Raw genomic sequence first — 17,898 nt, 5'->3', positions numbered from 1 at the left:
TACAATAAAAAATTTTCAGAGCAAGGGATATTCAGGACATTAATATAAAGGCCACAATCCCAGAGCCTAAGGATACTCCATACAGCCAATTTATAGTAAGAAGATTAACCACAATTATCTGAAAAGTCAGCCAACACTCAAACTACTGCACTTATGTACTGATAATAAAAACTGAAACCACGTTTGATTAGTGGTTGCTGGCACACTATAAACTCTGCACCTATTGCTAGATTTTTAAAACAGATTTAAGGTATGGCCAACTCTAAAAAAACTGACTTGTATCTGCAACAATCCTTTCCTTCTTCCCACCTCAAACCACAGAGAGAGTGTGATCCAGCTTTGAATACTATTTCTTGCCTAAAGGGCTTTACTCATTGAGTAGTACCTTCTCTCCCATTATTTCATTGCCCCCTCTCTCTCCATAATAAACCTTTCTCATATTACTACACAAATGTTCTCTATCACTTCCCATCTTTGAAAACACTCTTATAAAACTGGATTAGCTATATTAATATCAAACAAAGTTGAATTCAAGACAAAAAAGCATTACCGGGTCAAAGAGAATCATTTCATGTTAATAAAAGTCAATGCATTAGCAAGATATAAAGATTATAGATGTACATGCAGCTAACAAAAAAGCTTCAAACTAGATGAAGCAAAAGTTGACAAAAGTAAAGGGAAAAAGTAAACAAACCCCCAATCATAGATATTTATCAAATAAGCAGTAAAAAAAAAAAAACTAGACAAAAAAACCTAGTAAGAACACAGAAGATATGAAATACATATATACCCATATCATATAAAGTCTTACAATTCATTAATATAAAGACAAACCAGTTGAAAAGTGAGTAAAAGACTTGCATAGACACCTCAGAAAAGACTAAATATATATGGATGGTCAATGAGCACACACACACAAAAATGCTCAGCATCATTTTGTCATCAGGAAAATGCAAAACAGAAGATAATAAACAACTAAAACAAAAAGTAAATATTACTGTATGCCCACCAGAATGGTTAAAATAATAATATTATACCCTGCTGAGGATGTGGAGAAAATGAATCTCTCATACATTTTTAATGGGAGTGAAAAACGGTACAATTACTTTGAAAAACAGCTTCATGGTTTTTTACAAAGACAAACATACGTTTACCATATGATCCACCATTTCCACTTTTTAGATATTTAACCAAGAGAAATAAAAACATATGTTCATACAAAGACATAGCAAAATTCATAGCGGTTCTATTCTTAATGGTTAAAAGCTGAAAATAACCCAAATATCTTTCAGCTGGTGGCTGGATAAACAAACTTTGGAAAATCAATACAGTAGAATTCTATTCAACAACACTAAACAACATGGATGAACCTCAAATGCATTATGCTAATAGAAAAAGGCCAGACCCAAAATAATTCCATTTATATGACTTCCTGGAAAAGGCAAATCCATAGGGACATAAAACAGATTGGTTGTTGGCAGGGGCTGTGGGGTTAGGGGAAGTGTTGACTAAAAAGGGACACAAGGGAATTTGTGGATAGGATGAAACCATTTTCTATCTTGACTGTGGTAGTAGTTACATAAGTCTATATATGTTTCAAAATTCATAGAATTAGATGCTAAAGGGGGTGAATTTTACTATATGTAAATATGGGAACCAAATTAATCTCTTTTGTACCCAAGCCAAACAAGCTTAGCATCTATATACGGAGGAAAGCAAAAACTCAAATTAAAGTATCTGAAAGTATGAGCCAAAGTCATCAACTGAAAAATGCCAAATACTTTTCATTCTGACAAAATTCAAAATCCAATAAGCATTTATTAAAATCTTATAATGTGCAAGGCATCTATTAGGCATTAAACCTTACAGTGAGGTGACCCTTAATAGTTAACAAAATACTTTCAAAAATATCATAAGTAGTTTTGGCCTATATGATACCCAGAAATAAGTAGGACCCACAAAGCACATTCCCAAATATCTTTAAGTAGAAGTAAATATCTTTGAATGGTAGAGGCTCCAACAAAAAGAATGACTGCTTCCTGCTGAGATGACCAAGGAAGGGCTTAGGATGGTGGTAACAGCATGAGTCAAGAGGATGGACACTGATGAAAAAGATGATATAGAAAAAGTCCAGGAAGCAGGCATGTTTGCAGGACAACAAGTAGACAGGTACAGCAGAGCTGAAAGCTTATGAAGACAGACAGACAGACAGACACACACACACACACACACACACACACACACACACACTCCACAAAGGAAGACTGAGCTCTTCCTTGACAAAGAGAGCTCTGAATGTCATCCAGAGTACCTTAAAATGCACATGCATGCACACATACACTGTTTTATTTCTTTTCTTTTTTCTCAACCTGATGCTTAAAAGAAAGAAAGACAGCCATCAAGATAGGTATCAAGATAGAAGTAATACTCTGAACACAAGTAGAGCTGAGGACCTTGTACACCAAGTGACACTGATCAACTGGCTATAGGAGTCTATGTAGAAAAGATAGAACTCCCAACTTTAAAAAGAACCCAAGCTCAGAAATAATAAGGTACAATGATGGAAAAATCACAATCTTAGTGAGGAGGTAGCAGCAGCAGAGATTGAAGCCTGAGCCAGAAAGGTGACCTAGTGGAATAGCAGGCCAGCAATGTCAGCATATTGGTTACAAAGAGGGATGAGCAAAATAAGTAAATATGTGGACAATAAGAGCCAGGTTTCTCATCATTAGAGAAGGGAGTTACAAATATGGAAAAGGAGAAACTATAAGAAACCCTGTGGTATTGCACTGGAACTGGAGCTTTCAGAGTAAACTGACAGTTTTCAAGATAGGTAGGTAGACCGACAGGAAGGCAAGCAGGCAGGCAGGCATAGAGATATGAGCAAATACATATACATATATTTCTTAGCTCTCTTCACTAAAAGGCCTTGGGAATATCTGAATTTCTCCACTTCAAGGTACCAGGCAGGGATTCTTGAGAAAATGAGTAATTCCAGGGAAATTCACAGGGAAAGTACAAGATAAGGCTGGAACAGCTCCAGAAAATAAAGTGTTCAAAGAATGATAAGAACATGTCAAAAAAAACACAGGAGCCATCTTAGGGGGCTTCCACTGGCCAAATCTGGGGCAATGGGACAAAATAACGATAGTAACAGATTACTCCTCTGGCATAATCTGCTCTTTCCCAAAAAGCATCTCTGTACTAAACATACCCACTTTCAGGAATTGTGAATTCAAACACTTCCTCGATGGTATGGTAGTACCCTTCTCTCCCTTTTAAGATGCATGAGCACCTGTCTCTCCCCTATAACAAGCCACCTAAAACTGGACCAGGCAAGGACAGAGAAGTGGCCTTTCATCAGAGATGACTCCAGAGAAACAACATGCCTCAATCTCTGAAGCCAAAGCAGGCTTTCTTCTACCTCAGCACACTGAGAGCTGGAGGACCCAACAGGTAGACAAGACAACCCTAAGAATCTAAAGCAAATTTCCTAAGAGCTCTGAGTGAACACTGACCTGATTTTTAAAATAATTTGTCTAAGAAAGTTGTTTTCTTTAAGAGCAAAAACTACAGGGTTTTTTCTTGTTGATTTTGCTGTTTTTACCCTGTTTGACCCAAAGCATGGTATAGCATCATTACTTTAGACAGTAAGGCAGGGAGAGTTTTTCACAAGTGAGGTGGTTCCTTATCCACCACGGAGACTACATTTCTGAACAATTATATATCATCCAATATCATTTCCAATTCATATTTCACATATAGTCAAGTTTCATTTCAAACTGATAAGACCTCAAATGTTCCCATGGGCTCTATGCACAAGAACTGTACTTCCAAGGTTCAGAAGCTGACACTCTTTTGAGACCAGTCTGGCTACCACATACAAAATTATCCCTAAGGAAATCTGCTTATGAGATTTAACTTTGAGGAAGAAGTAGAAAAGAATAAAAAAAGAAACCTGGCCACAGGCTGTAAACTGCAGTGGAATTGTATGTGCACACATTTTCATAATACTATAAGAGCAAGGAGCTTATTTACATTGTGGTTGATCTTTTCAAGCTAACACCTACCCAAAACTTTGGGAAGAATTAACAAGAGGATCTTCAGCTTCACTGGGTACGTCTCAATCATGTAAGAAATATGTCTTGACTTTCCCATTAGCACTTCCTTCCTTGCTTTGCAGAAAGCTAAGCTCAGGTACCAAACAGAAAGCTATTTTTTAAAAAGTGGGGCCCAAAAGAATTTCCGTGGGGTTACACAGTCACTGAGAAGGCCCAAATACTACTTCCAAAATCAGTTGCTAAAATCTGGTTTTAAAAGAATTATTCTCAAGTCATCTAGATTGGGGCTTATGCTGGATTTGGGGGTGCTATTATTTCTGATACTTAAGTCAATGGTGAGTTTCTGATGGTAGAGTAACATTTTCTTAACCAAAATTTTCTGAAAGTACAAGGCTAGAAACATAATTTTCATACTGTTTTATTTGAATCATTTTAAAACCTGTCATCTTTCCCCTACTTTGATAGAACCATTAAAAATGAGTTCAATGTAAGCTGGTACTGCCATATAACCTCACAGTTTATTGCCACTGCAAAAATTCTTCTGAAAATTATCCTGGGCAGAGATTTTTGTATACAAAGTATCAGCCAAGAACAAATTTTTATAGCTGACTTCTAAACCCTTTAAAATTGCATTTTATAATGGAAATACTGAGAGATGCATTACCCTTGAAATTTTAATATTTCTAGCTTTTCCAAATTACAGTACTATGAACTCTGGATCAGAGATGTAAAAAAGAGAAAGCCGTAAGTTATAAAGCTATTTTCAAAAATAGGAACAAATAAAAATGTTTCATGGATCAACATGTTTACATGCATTTGCTTGCCATACCAAGTACATTTAATTTCCAAATGCTTTCTTAAACCACTTAGTATTTCAATCTGTGGACATTTTACCCCAAAGATTCTTTGTGATCAATGACTGACTTCAACCTGTCTTTACACTCATTCACCCATACAAAGAGAGAGTCCAGTTCCTGTTTCCACACACTCAGGAAAAGCAGGGGCAGTATCTAAGTTCATACTAATTCAAGGAAGAGGAAAGTTGTAAACCAGCATGAGTCTTAGAAAACTTGGAACAGTAGGAAGCCATTTCTGAGAAGTAGATACCCAAAACAAAGAAAATCTGTGACAAGGACATCCCAAGGCACAGCATAAACACAGGCATAGTAGACATCTGTGGCTAAATGAATATCTCCCCTGCACCTCCCTAATATCTTCATATCAGCTTATACCTCTAATTAGAACCAGAATAAGTTACCACCTACTCTCAATACCCACCATCCCGACCCAAACTGCAGCCACAACATAACAACCAAATGATGTGCACTTACATCCTTGGGATTCCAGAAGGTTTGTGATAGGAAGAAATGGTCATAGAAGTAGAGTCCTCAAGAACTAAGGTACTGGATTTGCTGTTCTATACTTAACTTGAAGCATGTCACACCACTCCTAACCTGAAACATGTCCCAGTTTTATCACCTTCAAAATAAAGAAGTTAAAAAGAGACAGATACAGGTAAGAAACTAGTGGTTACCAGTGGGGAAAGAGAAAGGGGGAAGGGCAAGGATGGGAGATTAGGATACAAACTACTATGTATAAAATAAAATAAGTTACAAGAATATATTGTACAACACAGGGGATATAGCTAGCATTTTATAATAATTATAAATGGGATATAATCTTTAAAAATTGTGAAGAAAATATTTGCAAATCATATATCTGATGCTTTCCTTGATTGATATCCAAAATATATAAAGAACTCATATAACTCAACAGCAAAAAAAATCCAATTTAAAAATAGGATCTGAATAGAATTTTTCCATGCAACTACAGAACTCATGGCAGCCTGCATCTTTAAGGCCAGCAAAAGAATATCTCTGACCTCTAGACCTTCTTTTAAAGGGCTCACTTGATAAGGTCAGGCTCATAAGGAAAAATCTCCCTTTGATTAATTCAAAACCAATTGATTAGGGACTTCAATAACATCTGCAAAATCCCTTTACCTTTGCCAAATAATGTGACTTACTTATGGAAATAATATCCCATCATATTCACAGGTCCCACTCACACTTAACAGGAGAGGATCATATGTGGTATGTATATCAGAGGAGGGGGCTCTTGAGAGCCATCTTAGAATTCTGCCTACCAGAACCAACACGCTGGAAACCACTTTCTTGACCCTTCCAGCTACTACTACTTCAAGAACAAACACCCTGACAAAACCATAAAATAGTTTCACATGCTTATACGAATAATAAAAATATTCTTTTGTGTTTAGGCTCAAAGTTTGTGAGTTTCATAGTTAATTGGTGCACACAGCTGTAGTCCATCCATTCTTACTGCTATATAATAACCTATTGCATACATGTACAGCCATGTATTCAACAATGCTACTACTGATGAAGATTTGGGTGGCTTCCATTTGGGACTAATTTACATAATGTTACTTTGATGATTCATGAACATGTTTTTTGGTGCACAAATATACTCTGTTGAACATATACCTAGGAATGGAACTTCTGGATCATAGGGTATCTGCAGCTTTTAGCAGATGATACCAAGCAGTTCTTCAAAGTGGCTAGGCTGACTGACATTCCCACTGGCAGTGTAGGAGAGTTCCAGTTACTTTACACCTCACCAACTTTTAGTGTTTACTGTCTGCCCTTTTTGATTTAGCACTTTAGGTAGGTTATCAAGGAAATGCATCATGGTTCTCACTTATACTTCACTGATAACTGATGAAGCCGAGAATCTTTTCATAAATCTATTGGCCATTTAGATATCCTTTTTTTGGTGAAGGGTTTAAGTCCTTTGCCCATTTTTCCATTTCTTGTCTGTTTTTTTCAATGATTTGTGAAAATTCTTTATAAACTCTAGACCATATGAACCCTTTGTTGGATAGATGTGTTGCACATATTTTCTCCCACTGTGGAGATTAACAGTCCTTATGAAGTTTTTAATGGACAGAGCTAAAATTGTGTGTGTATATTTACAGAGACTAATTGCTTTTGGGTCAGAAAAGTCTGAGGACAGTATATTTTAGTGATCTATATTACAAAAAGTTATTTTTGTTTAACTTGGAATTACCATATGACCCAATACTTCTACTGGTAGGTATGTACCCAAGAGAACTGAAATCATGGGTTCACACAAAAATTTGTTCATGAGTGTTCATAGCAGGACTACTCATAATAGCCAAAAAGTGAAAACAACCCGAATGTCTAGCAACTGATGGAAAGATAAACAAAACTTGGTATATTCTTACAGTGGTGTATTATTCAGCCATAAAAAGGAATGAACGAAGTATTGATACATGCTACAATGTAGCTGAACCCTGAAAACATGGTCTAAGTAAAGGAACCCAGACCAAAAAGGAGAAATATTGTATGATTCCATTTATATGAAATGCAGAAAAGAAAAATCTATAGCATTAGAAAGAAGACTCGTAGTTGCTAGGTTCTAAGGGGAAGGGGAATGGGGAGTAACTACTTAATGAGAACAGGGTTTCTTTCTGGGGTGATGAGAATGTTCTGGAATAAGACAGTGGTGATGAACATTGTGAATATATTAAAACCACTGAACTGCAACCTTTTAAGTGAATAAAATGTGAGTTTTATTTTATGTGAAATTTATCTAAATAAAAAAACTTTGGTAGATTTGTGCATTCAGACTTTAAGCATTAAACATAAATAACTTCTAGTACACTTATTTCTAAAAAAAAAATTAATAATTTTTGGCATAATATTTCTCTTACCAAAGTCAAGAAAATGTCAGATAAAATATAATCCTATTTTAAATAATAAATTATTGATGTGAGTGTCTTATTTATTAAAGAACAGTATATCCTTTAGATAAACTTAAAATATAGACATTTAAGCAATTTCAGACTGCTTTTGTTTAAATTTGCCTCTTCCAGTTTTTTACCTTTTAAGCTATAGTCTTCTTTTTCTTTTTAATCCCATCTGATGCAATAGCATGTGATATTACAATAGCATAAGAGGGCAGAAATAAAAACAATAATGCTCAAGTTATTAGGAACTGTTTCACAGAACTCTGGACTATTCCAAGATACAAAATTCTGTACATTAAAATAATTTTTCAATATTCTGTAAGTTTACTTTTCAAAAAGACTTTTATAACATGCTGCAAGCTCCTAAAAGCAGAACTCAATTAGTGATTCAAGAAAAAAGAAAGCCTGCATCATAAAAACATTAAACACAAAAGAGGTAATTCTTCAGGGAAAAAAATGAGCAAAATTGGAGGCAAACAAGAAATAGCATGATTGTTTGAACTTACTATAAAATGATATCCTAAAAATGGGGGGAAGGAGGATTACAGAGAACTTGCTGGCGTAAAAATAGTTCATGATATAGACTGAAATCTATTTATTTTCCAAAAACTGTTTTTTTTTTTCCAATTACAACTATAGGAACAATCTCTCTATCCTTCATTTGCTACAGCTAATTGGGAAAGTGGCAGGAGGTTGGGGCGAGTACTGAGTCTAATTCTGCTAAAACAAGGAAATCATTACTTCAAAACTCTGAAGCCTCAACAAGTTAACACTGCACTCATGACTCTCCTCCAAGACGAGCTATAATAGCAGTGTCCTATATATGTTCCTCCTTTATCTATAGTGCCCAAGTAATTTTTATTTTAAAAGAATAGAGGAGTCACCTAATTCCTTAATCATCTACATCAGTGCTTCTCAAAATTAAATGTTCATACAAATCACATGGGAATCTTGTTAAAATGCAGATTCTCATTCAGTGGATCTTGAGGGAGAGCCCGAGATTCTGCAATGTTGCTGGTACACAGACCATATTTTGAGTTGCAAGGACCCAGATTACCCCAAAAGGAATACACAAGTACGTACTGAAGAGGACAGACAGAAGGCCCAAAAGCAATTTATCCAGCTGCCAAGGCTCAACCTCCTCACTGTCAAAAGATAACCAGATCTTATCTCAAAGTATCTGAGACTATGGTGTTTACACACCAAAGAGTCTCCATCACAGTGTATCCCAAACCTCATTCCACCAATGATTCCAGGAAAAGACATGACCATGCACCAAGGATTATGACAGTATCCAGCTCATTTTAACATTCATGCAGCACCACCTGGGTCTTCAAGTCTACAACTGGCTTTTGCCAGTGCCCAATGAGAAGGAGCCCACAACAAGGCTGGCAAGGAGTTATCTCTGCCATTACTCTTCCTCTCACAGCCTCCACTCTAGCTAACAGGCAACTTTTAGGATTTAGAGCACGCTAGGCTCTCCTTTCCATCAAAAACTGCATTTACAGAAGCAGCTGGATTTTTAGCCTGTGAAGTTTTCCAGAACACAGCTGCTTTCGTGCTACAATGGCAGAGTTGAGAAATTATGACAGAACCACATGGCCCATAATGCCTCAAACATTTACTATCTGGTCTTTCACAGAAAAGGTTTGCCAACTCCTACTCTAGAAGGTGCTTGTGCTCCCCAAAACCGCCATAAGAATATCTTCCTTCTCCTGGCCCACTGTCCCCAGTGCATTTGCTCCTAAAACCTGATCTGGCTTTCTCTGGAGCACCTCCCTGTTCCATCCTTGGTTCTGTGCTCTGCATTATCAATTCACTCTTACCAGCCAGTCCCAACTTCTTCTATCATTAAATCTAGCTCATTCTCTGTACCCTGTTCTCAAATTCCAACTTTTGATCTATGTTGTGATTTTACTAACTAAATTTTAAATAATTTTGCATTATTTCAGAAAAATAGACTACTTGGGCAAGAATCTCCATCTCAAGTTCTGCCTCTAGGAAATTTGACTTAAGATACCACATTTAAATAAAGTTTCTCTCATATCAAAAGTAACCATCATCTTTGTGTCTCATCCTTGAATCACTACCCTTTCTCAGCCTCCTTCATGCACTCCTTCACTCACTGTGATTTGGTTTCTGCCTTTTCTACTCCACAAAACTGCTCTGATCAGTGTCACAGATAGCTTCATATTAGCCAAATCTAACTTCTCAGTAAAATTCCTCACTGGGTCTATCAGCAACAGGGCACTGTTGACTGCCTCCTCCTCATTCAAATGCTCCCTTATCTTGGTTCCCTGCCTAAGCCTCCTTCCTCCTTTGCCACCACTTCTCAGTCTCCTGGACTAGATCCTCTTCCTCTGCATGCCCATTAAGTGCTGGTATTCCTGAGATGCCATGTTCAGTGGTCTCATCTCTCCATAAAATATCCCCAGGCAATTTTTTCAAGTGCCACTGAGGTCACCCAAATCTCACCCTCTAGCCAAGATCTCACTCCTGAACTTCAAATCGTAATATCAAACTGCCTCCTGGCTCTATATACCTATGCATCTCCAGGCATCAAACTCAACATGTCCAAACAAACCTATCACCTGTCCCTGTTCCCCTTCCTATCTCAGCAAATGGTGCCATCACTCTCCCAGTTACCTGAACCTGAAATGTAGGAGTCATCCTAGCTTATTCCTTCTCCCTTCACTGCCTCCTACATCCAATCACTATGTTCTATCTTATTAAACGGTCTAAAATTCATCTCCTTACAATCCACACGACCACCATGACTTTTATCTCTGAGACTCTCTTAAATAACTTTCTTAAGAGTCTCTCACCAATTTTACCCCTTTCCTTTAAATCCTCCACCCTACCAACAAAATAATATTCTAATATGCAAATATGACTACATTGCCCCCTCCTCAAAATTCTTCAATGGCTCCCCAGTACCTACAATGGTAACAGCAGAACTGCTTTACACTGTATGAAGGCATTTCATGAATGACTCCCCTCACCTGTCATTTACCAGCCTGGCTTCATCTCCTACCAGTATCTCTATCTTGCATTTTAAGTTCCAAAATACTAAAATATCTATAGTTTTCCAAATCTACCAAGTTCCTCTTCCTAGTTGCCTAAATTCATAAAACAGTTATGAATATGCCCTAAATCATAGTTTCTATAAAACAAAAGATGTATCTATTGAAAAATGTTTAATAAAAAGTGAAAAATTGTAAGAGATATAAACTACTAGGTATAAAATAAGCTACAAGGATATGTTGTACAACACAGGGAATACGGCCAGTATTTTATAATAATTATAAATGGAGTATAATCTTTAAAAATTGTGAATCACTATACTGTACACCTGTAACATATAACATTGTACAGCAACTACACTTCAATTTAAAAAAAAAGAAAAAATTAAAGATTCAACAATAGCAATAGCAAGCAACAATATCAAAATACTGCTATGAATGTTAAACTCTTTATGGTTTATAAATATTACCAAATAAATGCCAATACATTTCCTTAAAACATAATTTCCTTGCTTTTCACTTGCAAAAACTACTTAATGTGAAGATCACCAAATATATTTTGTATCACACATTGTACTTTAAAGCAAGAATTACATAACTAAGGACGATCTTAAATACCATCTAGATCATTTTCAGGTATTTCTGAATTCTTTTTTCACTAGTGGGGATGAATTTGTAGTAAGTAATGTAGAAACTTGCGCAATCTCGCTAATGGCCAGTGGCATACACTTTTCAGATGGCTAGTCAGGAATGTCATGTAAAATGAATCTAATTAATCTAGTGTGACAGTCATTAGTGCAGTTCACCAGCTGCTATCCTGCTATCCCTACTTGCAGATACTTGGTAGAACTGCATTTCTTGGCCCTCTTGTGGTTGAATAAGGCCAGCTGACTCATTCTGGCCAATGAGTAGTGAGCAGGACTAATGGAGTCACTTCTGGACAAAGGGATTTTAAATGTGTTTCTACAGGGCTCTGTTTCCTTCTGCCACACACAGAAAAGGGGACAAGTCCTGATGTCAGCTATTCCATTCAGCCTGGGCTCTGGAACATCACAAAGCCTTAGATAATCCTGATGGGCAAAGGATACAAGTAAGAAATAAACCATGCCATTCCACAGTATAACCCTGCCTACCACGCAACTATCCAGCAATTTAGACACCTCAAAGGAATGCATACCAAGACACCAGCAGTTTATGTCAATATTTCCTATCAACATTTCATGTCTTCTATGAGTAAATGTTATCAGTGGTAAATTCAAGAGCCAGAAATAGTAAACTCAGGTCATTATACAATCTTGTCCATCGCTTTCCGAACTTTTGGCTGAGATCAAGTGTACAATCTTGGCCAAACTATAACTCTCAGTCCTTATTTCAGAAAAGAGTAATAGTAATATCTGACATCTCTCGAGCACTTATAATGTGCCAGTATTGCTGTAAGTACTTTATCTACATTAACTCATTCCTTACAGTGAATGTGAATTTCACCAAACCATCTCCATGGAGTTAAGAAGGAATGAATTAGTTTTCTAGCAAATAATCCTGAAATATTAATTGGGAGTTTCCCAGCACAAATAAACTACTCTATCGTTAAATGATACACTCCTTATTTCAGACATTTCAATTTGAATTACAGAGATCTAAAGGCATGTTTAAAGCAGGCAAGAACCTGAACCATTTGATCCCAGAGCTGGCAATAATGAAGAAGAAAAGATGATTGTTAAAAATAGGTTTGTGTATATAACAATTTTGGGAAAATCTGATCATGGTAGCAGATATACCTTACCTACCATACTGCTATGGGTGGAGGCTCCGAAGAGCTTGCCTTCCATCATTAAGTACCTTCCAAGTCTTTTTTGGGCCTGCCATGCAAGCCAAGAAACCAAACAGTTCTAAGAAATCCTAATTCCACTGGAATTGAGAACAATCCAAAATGATAGTGGTTATATAAGAGATTGGATTAAATATAATCCAATATGATGGGTGCATATTTAAAGAAGAACTTGGAAGACAAAACTTTAAAACAATCACTTGAAGGAAAAGTTAGTTGTTGAAGGAAACAATTTACTGTACTAGACCAATTTCATGTGACCATAAGAAGGTTTGGAATAGCCACTGAAAATCAGGGATTAAATGCACTTTTGATTTTTTTTTTGTTGCTTATTTAATTTAGAACAAGAGTAGTTACTCCTATCAGCACTTCCTTTATTCTTTCAAACTAAAGTTATTTCTTTATTTCAGTGCCAATCTCTTCCAAAATACCCATCCATACTTGTATTATTCCCTGGCTGAAGTATTAGCATTCTGCATAAAAATAAGTTTCTTTAGTAAGTGTACAACGTGTTAGAAAACATAGAATAATTGTCTCTGCTCTTCCACCTTTCTTAATTCATATATAAACTTTGCTCTGTTGTAAGTTAAGTAAAATAATCCTGTCCCAAGGGAAATTTAGACTTATCTAACAAAGTGCTTGATCTATTCCCACTGTACCCTCTCAGTACAATGCAGGTGCTCAACAAATACCTGGGTGATAAATAAATGGCAGTATAATTTTCTAGTGGGTATCAATATATCAAATCTATTTCAGTCGTCTTAATCATATTTATAATATTCAGACAAAAGAATAATAAAATTAAGTTCCAATGAGAAGAAATTTCACTTGAAATCCAACTCTGACTCTTTAGCTAGTCAGTTTCTGTTCATACTGTTTTACCTAATTTAATTTCAACATGCTCTTATCAGCCTCCTTTAGTCTGATTTCATTCACTATGACTGCATCAACTAAGCTGCTCACCCTAGTTCCCAATCAAACAAAGAAGGTAATATTTAAATAGCTTTGGCTCCTCCTATAGGAAGCCTTAGCTTTTAACCCACCTCCCAGATCCAAGATACCAGAGCTGAACTCTGGGTTCCTAAATCTCCTTTGGTAAAGCCAAAAAAGGCCCAGAATTCTGGCTTTCAAGGTTGTTCTTCTGCTTTGGTTCTTGCTTCCAGTACTGTTCTAGCCAATCCTAGCTTAGGGATCAAATCCTATCCTTGACTCCCAGCCTAGTGGCTGCCTCTACCAGTCTGCTTATAAGAAGATAGTCACACATCTCTGGAATTAGAGATCCAAATCCTGTCCAAAGATCCGGAAGGACCCACCTCCTATATAACAACTGCCTACCTGCCTTCTGAATATCTGTATCATAAGCCCCATGAATTTGGGATCTGTTGCCAACAAGGCAGGATGGCAAATGGGTCTATAACCTCTTTAATTCTGTGCCTTGTCCAGCAGGCTGTAGCTCTTGATTTGACTTGACAATTGGATTAGCTCTCTGTTTCTGATCCACAATGCAGGACAGATGTCTGGTAGAACACTCCCAACACCTGCCTCCATAATGCCCTGAGTAGCTGTATTTCTCTAGTCTTAGGATACAACCATTCAGTTTGCTCAAATTCTAACTAATTGTTTCTAAATTGTTTGTCTTCTAAGAATAATACTAGGCCTTTGGTTACTTCAATTGATACAGTCATCTTCTTTACCCACGATGGCAACTCAAGATATTGCCTAATGCTAAAGTATGTATTACTATTTTCTGGATTTATCTTGATTTTTATGATACCTTACAGTATCTTTCTACAGATCAAATAATTCTCTCCTTTGTATATCTGTAATAACAAATAGCAATGAGATCACGAAATGAGGAAATGTGAATCTGAATCTCAACTCTGTCACTTCCTAGTTATATGTTCCCTAAATAGATAAGATGTTTAAACTAAGCCTCCAGTTTCTCATTCACAAAATTAAGACAGAGATAACAACAGACTAAAGAATAGTGTGAGGCACTAATGCAGTTCCCAGTACACAGGCAGCACTAAAAAGTTAGCAATCAGCAGCAGAATCCATAGAGTTTATATATGCTTATTTGCAATGTACTGTATTAAAGTATCAAGGGAAGTAAAATAATAGGATTAATTTATTATAGTTAACAAAAAAGATGAAGATGAACTTGATGGGAGAAAGGAAAGAAAAATGAAGCAGCAGGGCTAAGAACAAATAAATGGCAATTAGAAGAGTTTGCAAAGCAAAGAGCAGTATTCTGTGAACTTCAGTAAAAGGGGGTCAAGGATGTTAGTCTTCCCTGGAGTGGGGGCTTCTGATAACAATGAGGAATTCGGGTCTAAGAGAGCTGGCTGAGGGGCTGCCACACTTAGCCAATGACATGGCAGGAAGAGAGAGCCTTGCTTCATATGCTGCTCCTTGAAAGTGCACATTTTCATAATCCTCTCCTGCCAAGGAATTCTCAGCCCAAATCATTCTCATCCTAAAGTAAAACCAAACCTCTCTCCTTCTCCATTCCCATCCTTCAAACCATAGTTTATGGTAACCTCTTCTATGAAACCTTCCCCAATTCTCTCAGGTTTTTTTTAACTCTTTTTATTGAGTTATAGTCATTTTACAATGTTGTGTCAAATTCCAGTGTAGAGCACAATTTTTCAGTTATACATGAGCCAAATTCTCTCAGTTTAGTGTTCCATTAACGACATGTATTTCTCTTTCTATCATGGAAGCCGTACTACAATTGTTCTCAACCCTTTCCCATCCAGCCTACCAGAAAGAGCAAAGTATGTGTCCTATTTGAATTTGTACCTCTAGCATTGAGCACAGGGTAGGATGGGTAGAGGATGAGAAGCCACCAGGTACCCTGCACTGTTCCAGGCAGAATCATTAAGACCAATGGCTTCTAACCATCTGGGGGACATGTCCCTCCACTTTGAAAACCTGAGGAAAGCCAAAGACCCTTAGCCTAGAAAAATACATATATACACTCTCACTCAAAAAATAATAATAATAATAAAATTAAAACAGAAAGAAAACCATAAGGAAAGAATATTAAGCCAAGTCAAAAGATAGAGATTCTACTCCCTGGCTCTGCCAAAAACTCCCAGGTTCTCAAACCAATCACTTAATTCCTCAATTGACAAAGTGAAGAAACTCTCATTTGCCTCAACTATCCTTCATTAGATGTCATTAGATGTCTGTAATAAAAAAATACATATACATACATATATATACATACACGTACACTAAAAGCATGGAAGAATTCTGAAATTAAAATTGTTATATAAGAGCAAATTATTTTTTTATTGTTGTTTCACAGCTTGATACTTTCACAGCTATCTATTTTGTAAAAAAAAAAAAAAAAATGCTGTGAAATAAACTGTTTACTATTACAGCTAAAAGAACTGTTGTTCTTCTAAAACTCCAAAGGCCCTGTAGTTTACATACCCAAGAGGAGTAAGCACAACAAGTATAAAGAAGCAAAGATGAATAATCTAATTAATTCACATTTGCTCACACCACTGACTACAGATTCCTTTGATAACAATATGCTTTTGTACTAACAAACCTGTAATACAATTGGCCAGTATGTTTTGAGATGTTTATATTCCACATGTCAGGGGTTCTTGATGACAGTCGGAATATTCTCTTCTCTCTAGTTTGACCCTGTCACCAACAACTGTCACAGGTGGGCTACAGCCAACAGAGATCCTCTCTTCAGAATGAGAAGCTGTGAAATACTTACTCCAATGAGGTCTAAGGGACATACCTAATGGGGCTGACTTTAATGTAAAAAGCAACTGTCAGGCAGCCACTGTGAAAACCCTGAGGAGCTCCATGGAAACGGAACAAGTAAGGAACCTGAGCCACCCTCTGTATTTCAAACCTGAAAGCTGAAGAGGGCCTATGCATATACCACAGCAGCCCCTGTCGTCTCCCCTCCTCTGCTCCCACCAGCAACTCAAAGGGTACGGTCCTCCTTGCTAGTCTAGGCCTTTTTTTCTGCATCCATGCCAATCCCTGCTCAAGAGGATGTCATTCATAAAGAGAGGGTTCAGAATCTAGTCTCGACTTCATGGCCCAGCCACAACTGTTAAGGCTCACTTTTCTTGCTCAACTATCTTCCTGACAATCAAGTCTCAGATTCAGGGTCCAGAGAGCTTAGCTCCAGGCTCCTTAGCTGCTTCTTTCTTTTTCCTTCCTGACTCACACATTATAGCCCTATTACTCAAAGTATGGTTCCAGAACCAGTAGCACCAATGTTGACTGGGAACTTGTTAGAAATGCGTAATTTTGGACACCACCTCAGATCTACTGAATTTTAATATGCATTTTTTTAAATACCCAGGTGGTGAATCATTTGCATGGTGGAGACAAGCACTGGTCTATAGGATTGGCCTCAGTTCTAATGAGGGATCCTCATATCCATCTTTCTCAGACAAAACACAGCTCTCAGCTTTGCTCTGCAGATCTCCCTCATGAATATCATCTCCTCTCCAGACTCCTGAACACTGACTGGCCTTCTGAGTCCCTCTATTTCCCTCTACCCATCTACCTAGAAACCCCAGGGCTGCCCATTCCCACACAGAACAGTGACAGCTATGATTTTTGATGAGATACCTGGCCCACCTGCTTATACCTCTGAACGCAGCCTACAAAGGCAAGAGGGGCTCCAGAGTTCCTCTTTCCATGCTGATTGACAAGTCTTAAGTACTGGCAAGAAAACCATCAAATAAGCTCTAGCACCATTTCTGACGTACCAGCCAGCAGCCAACACCCAGCACCCGGCACCCAAGATTTAAGCACTCAGCCTATTTTTCTTTTGACTTGAAAGATGACACAGTCCACTCGAGCCCCTTCAATATTTCTCTCCATAAGACTGGCTACTAAAGAGGTTCAGACTAGACAACACAGAGGATAAAGAGAGGCCTTTTGCATTTTAAGAAGTTTATTGCTAACTGGGACGTTTTTACACTGTGGGAAAATGCAGAAATAATATATCAGGATCATTACTAATCACAGGCAAAACGTTTTCATCAAAAGTTCCTGACTCTGCCCTCTTTGGACTTGGATTCCTATGCTTAATCCTGAGAACAGATTTCACTAAACATCTTCCTCCTTACTTAGGGTTAAAGGTATACTGTTCTTTCCATGAAGCTTCCTTTTACCAAAAGGTTTGAAAAAGTCAACAAGGTAGATCAA

General features: G+C 37.2%; 1 protein-coding gene across 5 annotated transcripts in view; it reads right to left on the bottom strand.

Moving 5' to 3' along the window:
- DIS3L2 (DIS3 like 3'-5' exoribonuclease 2) overlaps positions 1–17,898 on the bottom strand; it is a 321,790-nt gene that overhangs the window by 241,207 nt on the left and 62,685 nt on the right. Inside the window, exon 1 of one of the 5 annotated variants that reach the window (XM_064485265.1) lies at positions 5,393–5,488. The exons of the other annotated variants lie outside the window; for them this stretch is intronic. The gene's annotated coding sequence lies outside the window, so the exon portion shown is untranslated. Of the gene's footprint in view, positions 1–5,392; positions 5,489–17,898 lie in introns of those variants that run through there. 5 annotated transcript variants of the gene reach the window in all.

The sequence above is a fragment of the Camelus dromedarius genome, chromosome 4 (genome assembly GCF_036321535.1).
Source record: "Camelus dromedarius isolate mCamDro1 chromosome 4, mCamDro1.pat, whole genome shotgun sequence".
Classification (NCBI taxonomy): Eukaryota; Metazoa; Chordata; class Mammalia; order Artiodactyla; family Camelidae; genus Camelus; species Camelus dromedarius.
The sequence above is the reverse complement of the archived record's forward strand: the minus strand, read 5'-3'. Positions and strand labels throughout refer to the sequence as shown.